This window comes from Aythya ferina (genome assembly GCF_964211825.1).
Source record: "Aythya ferina genome assembly, chromosome: 9".
NCBI classification, from domain to species: Eukaryota; Metazoa; Chordata; class Aves; order Anseriformes; family Anatidae; genus Aythya; species Aythya ferina.
In genome coordinates this window covers 12,425,863-12,442,194 of record NC_140305.1, presented here as the reverse complement: position 1 = coordinate 12,442,194, position 16,332 = coordinate 12,425,863, and the positions used below count along the sequence as shown (strand labels likewise).

The 16,332-nt window shown below is 49.6% G+C and overlaps 1 long non-coding RNA gene across 3 annotated transcripts in view; it reads right to left on the bottom strand.

Moving 5' to 3' along the window:
• Positions 1 to 15,190: 15,190 nt before the first annotated feature.
• Positions 15,191 to 16,332, bottom strand: part of LOC311441332 — a 39,914-nt gene continuing 38,772 nt past the window's right edge. For 2 of the 3 annotated variants that reach the window (XR_014695886.1, XR_014695887.1), the window contains exons 6-8: positions 15,987 to 16,216; positions 15,629 to 15,791; positions 15,191 to 15,322 (exon numbers count right to left, since the gene is read on the bottom strand). This is a non-coding gene — a long non-coding RNA (uncharacterized lncRNA). Of the gene's footprint in view, positions 15,323 to 15,628; positions 15,792 to 15,923; positions 16,217 to 16,332 lie in introns of those variants that run through there. The other variant, XR_014695885.1, reaches the window with a different exon arrangement.

Below are 16,332 nucleotides of genomic sequence, written 5' to 3'. Positions count from 1 at the left end.
AGCAGAAGGTGCAACTGCTAGAGCTGGGAAAAAATCTTTGCCTTTCAGCTTGTGAGAAGGGAACCTCCATCTAAAAAAAAAAAAAAAAAAAAAAAAAAAAAAAACAGAAAAACACAACAACAACAAACCAACAACAATAATAAAAATGTAACAGTATTGTTTTAAGTTCTGTTGAAACCCACAATTTTGTTTTTATGTTCTACCTTTCAGATTTCTACTGGCAACTCTGGGTTTTCTTGATCCTATAATAAATATTCTGTTTTTGTGGTATGGCTGGAAAGGTTTAGAGGAAAAGTTTGTTCCACTTTCGCAAGCTGGTTGATTGACAAAGATTCAAACACCTTGAGTGTAAAAGGGATAAGCAATTTTCCGGTCACGGTCCAAATTTCAGAGAGTAGGGCCAGAAAATCTATTCAAGGATGACACCAGCAAACTAGAAAACACCTTCAAAGGTGGCCAAACACTTACTCAAAGAGACCGGGAATGGGAATTGTATGAAATGGCTGCAGTTCAGGGAGCATTTTGTTGTCAGGTGCTCCTTTCACTCCAGTTTCTTCCTCTGAGAAACAGCAGGACAGACAGCATTGGAATTGGAAAGCTTTTTGTTTTTCCACCCACGAGTTCCCTGGACAAGCCCCCTCCAGAAACTAAATCCTTCCATTTGATGTCCTTCCAGGTCACCAGCCAATCTGTCACATCCCTGGTGTGACCTGACTCTCAGGGAGTGGGGAAGCGACGGGGAAGCACTGCTTTAATATGTGTGACTGCCATAAAGCAAACTGCCATCCTGGAGGCAGCGTGGCTGCAAAGAAGCGACTAAAGGCACAGCGGTTTCCTCAGGCACTGGAGATTTCGTCCCTGTGATTTCATGCACGAGGACACGTTTTTCTTTTTCCCATGCACAAGTGGTTCAACAGGATGCTGTGGGCGGCCACTCCACAGGGTGGGAGAGAAAGCCCACGCACAGACTTTGGAGCTGGCGAACAAAGAACGGACAAAAACGGAGCCTCCTGAGAAAGGGCAGCGCATGTCACCGAGACAACAGAAATGCTATCAGCCTCTCAGCACCGCAAGTGCTTGGCAAGAGCCCCCAGGCCAGGCTCAGCCCTGCCAGATCTCCTGCTGCTCGCACCTCCTGCTCTGGGCCACGGCTTCAGCCCCGACAAGAACCTCTCCTGCCCCACGGCTGGGCCAGACCTGCAGGACCTCTCCCCAGGTCACGTTGCACTATTGCTCATCCCGATGCATGGTCAGGTCATCGCAGCAGGGAGGGATTTTGCCTCTTCCCACGCTGTGCTGATACCATGCCCATCCACCCAAGGACAAGGCAGGAGCTGGACCTGCCCAAGGCCCATATGGCAGAAACGTGAAGGACAAGCCAACCAACTCACTGTGGAAATCATTGCGATCTGCCTCTCGGACACTAATCCAACGCATCCGGCACAAGCCCCAGGGCTCCCTGTGGACAACGCCTGCCTGCCAAGGACACAGGCCCCACTGCTTCGTTTCAGTGACTTTCCATCTAGGCCAACAAAAAGGGACACTCAGGTCACCACCAGACAACCAGCAGGTACTTACATCAGACGATTCTCCTTAGTCTTAATGCGACTATGAGCACTGCGCCCTCCTCTCTGCTAGGTCCCTTAGCATCCCAAGGGACTTCACCCAGGCCACCAGCACTGCTAAACCCCTGGCACAGGGGAAAAATCCCTCCTGCTGCCAGCACAGCCTCCTGCTGGGGTGCTGAGTGCTTCCAGAGCAGTGCCAAGACCCCTTGGTGCCAGGCCCCTCTCCCCAGGGGCACCCCCAGCAGTAGCAGCAGGCTTTGCCCTGTGAGGCTCCCTCTGGCCGAGAGCACAGAGTTAGTGCTCCGTGATGGAGGATGAACTCACCAGCCCCAAGTGCAGCTTCATCTTATTGCAATAAAGCAGAATCACACCGTGAGAAACTGAGGGGTGAGTGACGGGGTAATGGGCAAAGTGCCACAGAGCAGGGTGAAGGAAGACCCTCTCCTCCTGCCCGGTGCCCTCCGCCGCTCCCCAGCCGCTTGCAGTGCCTGCGGAAGTGCCAGACCACACCGAGAGCTGTCACCAGAGGACTAATTCATAGGCACTTCACGATTTACGCTCAGCCTTCCAGCCGGTTGCTTCCTCCAGCTGCGGCAATTAATGACAGCAGCCCGCTCACCCCCCCGGCTCTCTACCTGCTCAGCCAGCAGGCACGGCTCCTCTGAACCCCTCACATTATCAATACCGCATTAACAGCGCACACTTCTTTAACTCTGCTATAATCACCGCTCAGGAATATTGCCACATACAGCACATTTGCCATAAGAAGCAAATGCTGATGGAAAAAGCGTTCCCCGTTTGTGCAGGCACAGCCCCCCCTCCGCCAGCTTTGTCCCGGGAGGCCAGGACTTCTTCCTAGCACGCTGCAAACCTGCCATTAGCAGCAAAGCTGACTTGGTTTTGCAGTGCCTTGGACAAGCTCGTTTGCATGGTACTGCAGGGGCTTGGCCCTAGCAATCTTCCAGGCAGACTCAGGTGACCATTTGCCCTAAATCTGAGCCAACTTCTCCTCCTCTCAACAGTGGGGTGCCTCACCACAACTACAAATATACTAATATGCCACCAAGTCATACGTACACAAACACAGGAGCACCGGGAGACTTTGGGGTAAAAAACAGTTCTACACCCTCTGGGATTATTTGAGCTGGGATTTTTCTTGACCCAGAAACCACAGAAATAATTTGCCCATGAGAAAGTCAGACCTTCAGGTGTGTTACAGGTATCCATCAGGACTCAATTTTCACAAAGAAGCAGAGCGTACCAGGACAACCAGAAAGCAACACGCCTCACAGCAGATCCAGCTGCTGAACTACGAAGGAATATAGCCTCCCCCAAATCAAAACAAACTTTTAGTAAAGCCCACCTCAACAATGGAGATTAATAATTTCACAGCTCATTGATTACATAATCCCCAGTCCAAATTGCCTCCGACATGGGGGAGAATCAGATGAGATCCCACGTTGCTGTGACACACACCAGCCTCTACAAATAGCCAAGCCAATGCACCAGACTTGGAAGGGTTTGAAAAAGGGGTTGACCCTCTCTTCCCAGTTTGTGTGCATTTCAGATTTTGCTCATGCTGTGGCATCTAGGGCACCCAGCTGGACAAACAAGAAGCTGATGAGCTCAGACTAATTTACTGGGATAATCACACAGTGTAGTCACCCAGCATCACCAAGTCCTTGTCTAGACAGGGGCTTCAAGTGCTTGCCATGGTACACGCAGCTAGGGGTGTTATTTTTCTGCAAGGCAAAGGGTGCGTTTCTGAAGGAACCAATACCTGCCCAGCACAGGAGGTCATCTCTTCTCTGTGGTGAACTCGTTCAACATCCAAGTCTCAGTCCCAAGGGATGAGCAGGGCCACCAAAGAGAGGAAATAGAGGGAAACCAGGATCGTCTGCTACTGACCCTTGGCATAACCGTCATCTCTCCTGCTCTCGCCTCGAGTGTTTACCTATAAACAGGGGATAATGGCACTGCCTCACTCCCACGGGGAGCCTGGAGGAAGGGGAAATGCATTCAAGCCTGGGAGGTGCTCAGGCACTGCCACAATAGGGGCCAGACAAGAGAGGGAGGACTTTCACCCAAGAAGCACATAAAACGCAAAAGAGAAGTCAGCATGGATGTTAATATATAGCATCAGGATTTATTCCCCCCTCCTGTTCTCAGTATCATGTGACAACATTAATTAAATGTGTTTCTGACCCTGCTGGGCTTCTTTAAATATTTGCCATTCTCCACAAGCACTGTTTGGTTAATGAAATGAAATTAATGAGCTCATTAGATTGTGCCGTAATCTTTCAGATGCAAGCCTGGCACTCACAATCACTGTTCCCTTTCTCTGCTCTCTCAGTTTAACTCAACGCATTCAGCTCCAGAAGCAACAGCAGAACAGTGGAGTAATCAATTAACGGGGCAGCCAGACAAGCAGAGGAAGGAGGAACGACCACAGCCAACGAGATGCAGCTTGGTAACTTTCCCACGGGAGCTGATCCCGCAGCGCACACGACTCACGCGCCGGCACATAGCTTTGTTTCGTGGCAGCTTCACCAAGGGGAAGATCAGCTAGGAGGAGTCTGATGTGGCAGGACCCGAATCCATGACTGCATCCACTCTGATTTGTATGTGAAAGCCTAGAGCCCTCCCTCTCACCCTGCGCCCTGCTCTCGCACACAGGCTTGGAAAAAGAGCTCGGCTTGGAAACTTCAAGACGTGCCTGGGTCAGCTGAAAGAGAAGGGGTCTCCCCCAAACCTACCAGAGACAGCAAGGCTGTCCTCCTGGCCCTCATACCACCAGGATCTCTAAAACCCTTCCAGCAAGGACGGCACACACAGCCCCCATTGCTCAGCCCCGGCAGCTCCCCAGTGTCACTTCAATAACCACACGCCCCACTTCCCCGCCACGTTTACACCACCAGCCCTCAGGCGAGGACTCTTTCCCCATCTCCCCCCTGCCCAGTACTCACAGCTTGGTGTCCGGCCATGAAATAGCAGCAGAGGGGCTCTTTGCCCTGGGGCCACACCACCTCGCACCACTATCAGCTACTCCTTCTGAGAGGGAAGCATTCTCCCCAGAGCGTGCTCAGCTCCTCCATTGTCCCGTGGAGCTTCATCAAAGAATTAACTCAGATCAAAGAGTCTCTACAGCAGCACGAAATCCTCTGATGGGGAGAAAGGGGGGTGGAGGGGTGGACAATAACATGAAAAACGCTTCAGTAAATCTCTTTCCAAGAAGGCAAATAGGTGTGCTTCGGCACGCACATAAGCCCCACAGTTCAGAGATTGTGTTAGCTATGGTGACTCCTAATAGCACCGGAGGAATTCAGGGTAGGAAATGTATGCAAATCGAATTCTCTCTGTGGCTATATTCGCCAACAGATTGGATCACAAAGCTTTATCAAGCTCTCAGTCCCAGGGCATTTGAAATTTACCTTTTAGCCCAGAAGTCACACAACAGTGAACGAGGCCTGCTGGGGAAAAACAAGGGGCTGATGAGCACAAACCAGGGAAAGTGAGAGGAGCACATTCATGCTGTAAGACGCTGAAAAAATCTTAAAGTCAAAAAAGAAACAATTCCCCAGTTCTCCACAAGACCCTCAGGGAAAGCAACGCCACAATCACTGCTACGCAGCACATGAAAAACATTTTTCCACAGGCAGAGCCGAAGCTGGAGAACCCACCCCAGCTGTATGCTCAGACCCGTTCACCACACAGCCCTCCTGCACGCAAAAGGTGATCTCAGAGGAGCCCCGAACTGTGTCCCCTCTGTGTCTTAAAGGAGTTTCTCATATTAACCTCAAAATACCTGTGTCACCTCTATCTCTCCCAACTCTGAGAGGTGGTATCACAACCATCAAAACGCCGAGTCCTGTTCTGCAATAACCCCAGGTTAGCCAGGTCTTTCACACCCCTGCCGCTCGTGGTTCAGACACCTAACAACCAGCTCCATGAGCTTTGACTTTCCTCTCAACATATTTCAGTGCCACGGCCTTTGGTGACTGCTGATTAGAGCAGAGGGAGAGGCATGGCTATCGCTTATCTGGGACCTCAAGGGGGCTGCAAATAATGCGGGCTCATTTAACAGCAGAGCTCCTGGCCAGAAAGTGGCGGATCCGCTCTGAAGGGCCGCAGTGAGAATAACAAAGGGGGGCAGCCTGACCGCCTCCTGGGGCTGGAGGCATCTCGGCACGACTGGGTTTTCAGCCACAGGCAGAGGCTGCCGCTGAGACGCAGGAGAAAGCACAGAGGGGAGGATGGCACATACCTGAGGATGGCAGAGGAGTGGTGGCAGAGCATCACAACAAGTCTTGGACCACTCCTGAAGCACCAGGAGCATGCTGGATCTCCAGCAGGTTTTTTCACCAACGGGAGCTGCCAATTCAGCAGAAAGCATGCAGCAGACTACAGGCAGCACAGACAGCTGTTAGCTTAGGGAGCAGGGCCTGCAAGCTGCTGTTTGCTGAGGAGGAGTTACCTCAAAGGGAAAGTCAGCTATTCCACGCACAGGGCATCGCAAACAAACCTAGTCACCATGTTTGTAGACATAACCCTGTGTTTAACAGTGGAATCCTACCTTCTGTCCTCCAGAGGCAGTCACAGCACTACAGACAAAAGTCGGGTACCTACACATCGTGCTCGGAGAGCTAAGCTTGCTGCTGGGGGCACCTGAGGCACAGCGTGGCCACGTACCCCAGCAAGCTGGTTGGTGCATGTGAACGGGCTGTGTGACACGAGGCTGTTGGCCACAAGGCAGCACCAGCCCTTACGCTGTCCCCAAATGCTAATTTTGGGGTCCCTGCACCACGCTCCGTAGCTTAAGCCCAGACCCAGCCAGCATAAACCCCACTGCTCCCACAGCGTTGGCTCATTTACAGAGGATGAACATCTTCAGTTCTATTCACATCCCATCCAACCTCACGCCTGGGCTCACTGCAGGTGACTTCGCCCTCACGCAGCACCCCAAGGTGTCTCCTGGTGCAGATGCGGGCAGAGACGGGGCCCCGCAGCGACGCGTGGCAGCCCATGCAAGAGATGCCTTTGTGGCAGCTGCAATGAGTGCCGAGAGCCACGGGGCTGGTTCAGTATACATTCTAACAAATGCAACTGCATTTCCGAAGTGTATTTATACCTTATCTATGCTGTTTACCCATATGTTCAATAAATCATTATTCATTATCTGATAAGGCGCTTGCACTGAATTTCTAAACCAGCTTACAGTTCGCACAGAACAGGACATGCTGGGAATACAAATCGAAAAATAAATAGAGCAGCTGTCTCCAGTGAGGCTGCTCTGCTACCAGGGGATTCTGGTGACATCGCCAGCCATGAGACCAAAGCCTGGGTCACCAGGCCTGCTGAGCTGGATACAACGGGCTTGTGTTATGCAGAACAGCCTCCTTTTTAGTTAATTACGTGTCTGAGATCCCTTCCGATGATAGAAGTGACATTACAAAGCAAGCCATGTTTCTTCTCCTCTGCGCTGCATTCATCTCTGCCCTGCCCAGACCCTTGCAACAGCCAAGCAGTAACAGCCTCAGCTCTTCTATATCCACAGGGCTCCCACAAAAGCCTGGGAGCGAGGAGGAAAAAGAAGGAGCTTAGGTCTGAGACCTGCATTTTGAATAGGCAGGGAAACTCTTCCATGTGCTAGTTTGTGGCCCAGGCATAAAATCAGAGGAGCAAGAATAATGCTAATCCAAAGCCCTCCCTCACCCTGGCGTCTCCTTTTGCCTTGATACAGCTGTACTGATCAAAGAGCCAAAGAAAGAGCAAATGAGCAGAGCACCCGAGGCCGGGCATGGGGGGACAGACCCCCGGGAGGTGCGGGGCTGCTGAGGAGGAGCATTCAGGGCAGCGCAGACACTCTATGACTGCCAGCTGGCACACTCGGACCAAGTTTGGGGACATAGCACTACTGGGGACCTTCCAGTCTCTCTTCTTTCTGTTAGTGCCAATATCTGCCAAGCAAAATCCACGTAAGCTGGGTCTGGGACTCCTGAACTCCTTTCAGCAGGTAGCATTAGTCAGATACAACTTTAAGCCATTGCAGGCAGCAGTCCCATCTCCTTTCACAGGCTGCAACACAACTGAGCCCCGGGCTTGAGAGAGATCCCCAGACCAGACAGACAATAGCATCGATAACGCAACATCACTGCATATCACCATGAAGCAGAGGGACCAGGAACACCTGAGGCTGCTGCTCCGTGGTGCGAAGCAACCTAAAGCCTCCCCTCTCCCTTCAATGCTCCTTCCAACACCGGGAACGAAGGCTGGCTCGGTTAGGCCACGGAGAGCTTTAGCATGGCTTTAAACAGGGCCATGGGCTCTAACTGCACTTCAGGACTGAGGATTAGCTGTACCATGCGATGGACATTCCCCTGGGGAACAGGGGGAGGAAGGTGAGGGAAAAGGGTAGGGAGTCAGGTTCAGGCCATGAAAATCAGCTATAGCGGATCTTAAAAACAGGCTACAAGGAAGTGTGACATCCAATTTCTTGGGAAGGGGAGGCAGAACGGTAATTAAATTTTCTGATCTTGTTAGCCAATTTCTCCAATCACTGCCCCTGAACTGGAGAATGGGAAGGGAGAGGGGAGATGCTTGCGTCAGCGACGCTTGTGAGGGAAATTAGGTTTTCACGGATTATTGGGTTAGTTCCACTTCTCCCACTTTTTAATTTATTTGTCTGTATGTGCTGCCGAGCTGAAAGGCCGAGAATTCCCCCCCACACTTTTTTTTTTTTTTTAATTAAAATCTGTAGTTTTGGAAGATGAAAACTTTGGAAGTGTGGGGGGGCAAAGACTGCAACAATGCAGCCGTGTCAGCCAAAATCTGCTTCTCACCTAAACTTCTCTGTTAATCCCTCTACAAAACAAGAGCCTAATAAGATTTCTCATTTGAACTTCAAATACCCTTTGGACACTTTTACAGAGAAAAAAAAAGTATCAATTAACTTTGTTCTTATGTATAAAAGAAAAAAGAAAAAAAAAAAAAAAAGAAAAGAAAAAGAAAAACAGAATTTACTTGCTTACTGCTACTTGAAGTTTCTGCAATTTTTTCTTAATACCACAAAAGAAATTGAAGAATTGCTGCCTATGTAACCCTCTGCCTCCATTATTTCTCAAAAGACAGTAACACTGCCCCTCTTTCCAATTTCTTTTGAAATGGAAAGAGAAGTCTAAAATGTGCATATCGGCAGCGTTCAAGTAAATTATCTGTATGATTATTTCAGACTGCCTGGTGAGTGGTTTCCTAGGAACAATGCCAAGGGGCTATTTTGTTTAAGCTTTCTCATTTTTTGGATAAGAGAGAAACCTGAGCATAGTTCACACGATGCCTGGACTTCTCCTTTCATGGAAACTTTTGGAAGGATGTGTGGCTTCATGGATTGTCATTAGCTGCAGGTTGCATGCATAGGCTTCTGGGAAGCCACCAGAGAGCTGGAAACAATAGCTTACAGAAAAAAAAAAAAAAGGCATCATGGCTGCTGAATAAAAGAGCAGGGGAGGGTAGGTCACCCCATTTGGCTTAGAAAGCTATGTATCAGCAGCGAGGGGCTGTGATCAGGGGACTGCACGAGCATCTCGGACGTGAGGATAGTGGTACCAATGACCCCGCTCTCCGACCTGCCCATCACGCAGATGGACGCTCTCCCATACATACCAATATATGATCCACCTGCCAGGGACTAAGTCTGGTCCTGAATATCCTTCTTAATGACCTGCTTTGGCCTGATGCAGAAATCTCTGCCACTAGCACAGCCACCCAGGTCAGCTAGATGGGGTTTATTTGGCTGCAGTCTGCAAAGTTATGGAGGCTCGCACATGAAAACCCCAGACCTACTGCTGAGGGTCCCAAGCTGGGTGCAGCACCCAGGAGGTACCTGTTCTTCAGGTATACTCATGATCCTGCAGCTCTTATCCTCCTTCTAGACCCTAGAAACATCACCTGTATCCGGTGCCACGGAACTTGTTAAGGATGAACCCACATGGGAACAAGACGGGGAACAGACAGACACTGTTCAGCTTGGCAGGAGCTTTGCAATCACTCAACATTACTGCTCGCTTCTCTTAGCCAGTTTTTGATCTATAGCTAACAGTAACTTACTGCTCATCCTCACCTTGCCACCGTAAATCTCCCTCTCGGGAGGGACCTCGCCAAAGACATTTGGAAAGCAGAGCTGGGTTATTTCTTTCCCCTTCACCCACTCGTTCAAAGAGCACTGCACATCAGGCCCATCCATCACACAGCCCATGCAGGATGCTAGCACCCATCACACACTTGCTGCTTTCTGGGCAAATCACATCCATACCTGTGACCTTGTATAGGGAAGTGTCAGAGTCCTCAGCTGGGACAATGAGACCCAGCCAAGACCACAAAGCCTTCTAACCTGTAAGTACAGAAGTCCAGATTCATCCTGCCCGAGTTCAGCCACACACACAGCAAGTCTGGTCCGTTTTTGTTTATGCTCTCCCTCACCACAATGCCAGAGACCCCGCCAGCATCCCTCCGGGGCACAGGACTGCTCCTGGACATACCAGGTCACTGTGCAACATGAAGCAAGGTCCAGCCAGCATTGCCTCTGGCCAGGGAGTGACAGAGAAAAGCGTTTGGGCCTTAATACTGAAATATACGGAAATCGGGCCCATGTTAAGCCAAGACTTCATGCAAATATCGGATCCACTGCAGGCTCCCTCCCTTCCGGCAAAAGGAGGTGGCCCACCTCCATGCAGTGGCAGAGTTCTCTACTTGTAGAGCTGACCAAAGGTTATTTCGTGAAAATCTTTACATGACGCAAAACACACAAGAAAAAAATCACCCTGCTCTTCCTTCCCAATCAGGGCGAGCACACTGGCTGGAACCCTGATTAAGATCCTCATCATGGCAGAGCTCCGGGCTGACCCGCCCTCATCAGGCTTTGTAGTTAGGAAAAGCTAATTCTGATGGCAGTGAAGAGGAGGGGAATTTACTCTGATCTGCGATGACCCAGACTTCACAGCCATTCAAAAGGAACAGCAACAGCCTTTAAAAACTTCACTTTATACACTGAAGAGGCTCATAAAGAGAGTGTGAATTCACAGAGCATTGGCTCAGAAAACCTATTCCCTGGGTGTCCTGCAGACTGCTATTGTCTGAAATATGGAATAAAAGGGAGGTTCATATTTTACTTCAGACTTATTTCACTCTTCCCTTGTTTTCTCTGTGGACTGACTAAAGAGGAAGTGATTTATAAGGGGAAAACAAGGGGAAGCAGTTCTAATTAATTGGCCATAGCTGTTACAGCTGTACTGGCATCCAGCAAAACATAGGGCAACAGTTCTTAGACAGAGATGCAGTACCAGAGTTTCCCTGACAAAAATGGACCTTTTGCCCTCAGTGCTGGTAGAGAAGTAGTCACAAGCACATCAACTTCCATGCGTCATCCCCACGTGTCCTTCTTCCCTAAAGAAAGGCCTGAGCTATCTTGTCCTAATTTGAGCTGGAATGTGTTTTAGCTCATATGATGCTTTCAATATAGTTTGACTGGAGAAAAGGTCCTGTAGGTGAACTGCAAGAGAAATTCATAGGAAATCACTACTACTAGTTCTAACAGCTTCTTAAGAAGCTGAATGCACATATACCAAAATATATTAGGGACTCTGGCACAGGAGCACCTTCCTCGCTCCCTCTGCTACCACACGGCTAGCCAGTGCTGCGAGCCATAGGGTTCCTTGCCCTGTGGCAGAGATTTGGGCTTTCAGCCCCAGAGCCTTGCACCCAGCCTCAGTTCCCAAGATGAGGGGCACAGCCAGCCTCCCTTTTTCTCCCAGTCATGTCCTTTAGGAGGCTGCTAGTGCCTGAGCTGTCCTTTTACCCCCAGGGGCACAGGCAGGGATTCACCCCAAGTCAGCACGAGCAGGGAACTGAAGGGGGGCCCTTCCAGGCTGAATCTCTGCTTGCAGATTGTCCAGTCCCTCTCCAGAGAGGACTTGGATTTCATTTTCACATCAGCTGAAGTTCAGGATGAAGGGAGCGGGTCCAGCTTAAGAAATCTCAGTTCTGAGCCCAGGAGTGAGAAGACTGAGCTGACAGGCTCCGGCTCCTTGCTTCACCTGCAGTCTCCCAGCTGGGAGGAGAACACGGGGCTCCTGGTGTACTGCAGAGCCAGAGAAAAAGGAGAGGTTCTTTCGTGTCCAGAAATAAATGTTTGTTCTGCTTTCATCAAGATTATAGCCAAGAGAATGGGCCTCTGGGGAACAATAGATCACACACTGCAGGTGTCTAGTTTGGAGGGGTGGTGTGTGGGGGGGAACTCTCCAGTTTTCCTAACTCAGTGTGCCAGAAATTCTCTAACTGAAGTTCATCTTGACCTCAGAGGGCTGGCCTGCTCTATGGGAGGAAACAGAAAGCCTGGGCATAATCGGAACAAGCTCATAATTAAAAGCGCTTTAGCCTTTATGAGTTCCCAGATCACATAGCTGTAGTGAGAGAAGTTGTTTTCATTTTACCTCATTATGTATGGAGCAGTGCAATGGTAATGAACAGCCTGGTATTTGCCAGAGCCTGTCACTTGCAGAAAGAGGGCAGCCAACACCAGAGCAGACGCAAATACAGTATGCTGCACCCTGGTGTAGCTGCTGGCACTAGCTTACCTCCCGGTGAGTCTCTGCAGGGGATTTTTATGAGTAGTAGGTGTGGGGAGCAACTAACCAGGACAGCCTTTAAAACTGGAGTCAAGTAAGAGGGGAGGGGAAAAAAAAAAAAAAAATGTGCAACACGAAAATAAGAATGGGCTTTCCCAGCTACCCTGCTGAAACATCCTGTCCCAAGCCCCTTAAAGGTGGTTGCAGAAGAAAGCCAGGCTCTGGGCAGCAAGCTTACAGGAGCAGACAGTGTAGCTTACTGAGAGAGATAAGTTTCAGGTTCTGCAACAAGTAAAATAATACACTAATATTTGCCCAGCACTTAGCCAGTGCTCAGCACTATTATTACGTTCCATATGAGATTAGCACAAACAGACTGCTTTGTGGACTCACTACTTACTGACTTCCCCAGGCAGATATTCCTCTACGTGCTTTGAAAAAGGTCTCAGGACATGAACTTGCATTTAGCAGGCAGCACGAGCCGCTCTGCAAGGTCCCTAATTTCTTCTTCACCTGGGATCCTAGCAAGCCACAGTCCTTCCCATGGAGCCTCCCTGATCATCTGCTCAATTTGGGGCTGTGACAGCCTTGGGGCTTTGTGTTTCAACCTCCCAGCACAGCCTGACATCTTCACAAGGTGGTGAACCCCTCCTACAACTCACCAACCCCACTTTCAGCCAAGAGACTCTGGCAGGGCAGAAGTGCCAGGGGTTTATTTATCTCCAGCTATAGGGAAGGGAAAGCAACTTCTGTGCTCTCTTGGCAGTTTCTGCCACATCAACTGGAAAAGCATTAGCCACGCAGAAGAAACAAGTCCCCTGTACCTGACTGGTGGCACAGGATGTTCCTGGGGGCAGGCAGGTGCAGCAGGCTCTGTGGGGAAGAGAGGAGCTCTCTCCGGAGGGAAGAGCCCCAGAAAACTACCAAGCACTCCGGCACAACAGCCAGAGCCTAATTCACACCACCTTCAGAAAGGAGATTTCAAAACAGCTGAGAAAAACAAAGATTCATTGCTACCCTCCAGTGACTGCCCATGGCAGCCTGTGCCCCGCGCACAGCTCAGCAGGAACAACTGCTGAGACACCAGCCTGGCACATGGGGTGGGGGACCAGGGGTGCTCGGGGTCCCGAAGAGGCCCAAAGAGATGTCAAACCACTACATTTGACTGCTCTCAGTCCTGCAGCAGGATGGGGCCACAGCTGCCCCTGGCAGGGACAGTCCCACCAGCTGCTCACCCCCACCAGGAAGCCTGGAGGCAGAGGCGATGTCCACCTGAGGACATGAAGGCCAAAGCTGGCGCGGCCTCCAGAGGCACTGGAGGCAGAGCTGGGAGGAGGCTGCGAGGCAGGCGCTGATGGCTGCACCGTGCTCCTGTGTTTGTGCAGCTGGCTCCAGCACGCCGCGAAACCGCCGCCACGGGGCAAGGCAGGAGATTTTCATGTGGGATATTCATTCCTCATCTGTCTGGCTTCAAGCAGGGGTTTCAAACGCTCGAGCGTACACTTGAGACAGCACCTGGGGAGGCCTCATCCCATACGTGGGGGAGGGAAGACAAATTCTGCCAAGATCTAACTCAGTCTCCTCATAAAGAACAATGCAATCAAGTTACATTGTGATAACTTCTAGTAAAGGAGGAGGAGTGAGCTGTGGCCAGCAGCAGAGCCAAGTGCAGTAAAATCGTGCTATCCCAGGCTACGAGCAGGCTTTGAACCCTCAACCTGCAGCAGGCTGTGGTGACTTTTATCCAGAAAGTTCACTCTACTCAGGGGCTGAGCCCCCACTGTGCCAGCTCATCACAACCTGAATTTCAAGCAAAACTCAAACTCAGTTCACAGGCCCCTTGCACAAAGAAAAGAAAGTTGGGTTCAAGGGTTAGGCAACAGGAATGCAGACCCTTGTCTTGCATCCCACCTGCATCTGGTGTTCAGCACACAGGTCCCAGGGCACACAGCCGAGCCATGCAAAGGTCCTTGAACAGCCTTACTCTAGCACAGGGAAGCCCCCATCCCCTCTTTCTGAAGGAAGCAGTTTTGGAGAGGATGTGAAGATGTATCTTAGATCTCCAGAAGCAAGCTGGGGACAGCTACAGGTGCCCATGGCTCATGCAATATTAGCAAAGGAAAGTGAGCCCAAGCTCAAGAAGCACTAGGATAGGTAGTGCACAGGGACACTGGGGCAGCACCCAGGTGCCAAAGGGCTGATCCATTTCTTGTACAAGCTCAGCCCCAGCCCTGCAGCCCTGTCGACCACCTACCTGCCTCCACACAGACCCAGAGACCCACACAGTCATTCAAACTCTGTTCCCTGTGCTGTTTTCTACTCCTGGAGCTTCTATAAAGCACCAAATAAAAGACCTCCAGGACCTTGCACTGAAAGGCCTCATCCTCCACACTTCATGATTAGCCCCTAGTGACTGCCCCTCCTGATTGAGCTGACCAGAGGACCCTGAGAGAGTTGCACAATCAAATCTCACCAACATCATTTACCTTTGAAAAGGTTTTGGGCATTTAATCAGATGTCTGACAACCCCCCTTTTCAAGCATTTTCTGAAATTCCTGGAGGCTTTCACTTCAGGTGAAGGGTAATCCTTCACCTGCCACAGCCCTGAACAGCCCTTTGTATGGGATTTCATAGGTAACAAGCAGGGTGCTGGATTGCCCAGTCTGATGCACACATATAAGTTTCTAAAGAAGCATCTCAAGAATTGCTTGTATCAGCTCAACTGTGGTAATCAAAATACACAATCCATAGGGCAAAACCAAGGAGAAATGCACCTAACTTTCAAGAGCTATGCAGCCAGCGAGCGTGAACAACAGACTCATGAAGCAGCTTTGTCTGTGGAATTGCATATTACAGGCAACAGAGATTAGATACTCAAAACTTCAGTCCCAGAACCAGCTTAATCCAAACCTGTAAGCAGCAAAGAGGATCCCAGCCTGTGCTCAATTTTCTGTCACATGCAGGAACAGCAGTGCTGATAATATCTGCTAATAGTGTTATCCTCCAGCCTATCACTGCTCTTTATCAAACTCCTCTGTATGTGACCATTGAGATGAGGCTTCTCTTGCAGTGTTGATACAAAGGGGACTCCAGGGATTAGGGTAACCCATGAAAAGCAGAATTACAAATCTCATCCTGGAACAGACAAGTAGAAGTTAACAGCTGGAACTCAGCACAGAATTTATAAACCAAAGAGGCAGGACTGGGGAGGACAGGCATGAGCAACAAGAGGAAAGAGTCCCGGTGGTAATACACATCTCCCCCATCCAACTCTACAATTCACAGAACACTGGTTCATGTTGTAATCCTTTTTTTCCAGTAAAAAACATTTGTAAGCTGACATCAATTAGACAGCAGAGCAGTACCCCCAATAAGGTGGTTTAGAGCACGATCGATAGATCTGTTTTATGAAAGGAAAAAAAAAAAAAAAAAGTAACATACTGTAGGGGAAAGTTCACTCCTGGGGAAACTCCATGCATTGCAGTGATGCCATCAAGATAAGGCCAGAATTTGTGGGCCCCGTCCATCCACAATGAAAGTGAACATTTTTCACTTCTGAAAAGAAAAGTCCTGATTCTGCAAGGTGTCCTTGGGGCCCTATTATCTGTGATTAATAAGGAATGATGCAAACACTTAGTTAAATCTGATTAGATCAATAGTACACCATGAATCACTTCTATAGGTTTCCTATAATATTTATATATACTGCAGTTATCAGCAACATTCTACCGTAAAATTGTCTGCTTTGAAATTTATTTGAAAAAGTACCTTCTATACTCTATTAAAAAGGGAAACTCACTTTTTTATTCTCTTAAAGCTGAGCTTAGTGGGAAAATTTTGCAGAACAGCATGTGGCTTTGCAAAATACACTCAACTGGAATCCCTGCTCCACTCCAGCTTCCTAGCCACATGCATGGTGAAAAAGTGTTTCTGCTGTCTGCAGCTTAGTGTTGGTGGGACAGAAGCAGAAAGCAGAAGAGCAACAGAGATAAGCAGGGGTGGGGAAGCCAGCACACTTGCACTCTGGTTCTGTGATGACAAAAAAAAAAAAAAAAAAAAAAAAAAACATGGTGAAGATTTGCGTTGGTTTCAGGAACTCCTCCTGCACTAAATCAAGGCAGAGAATTTACAGCAAATTAATGAAA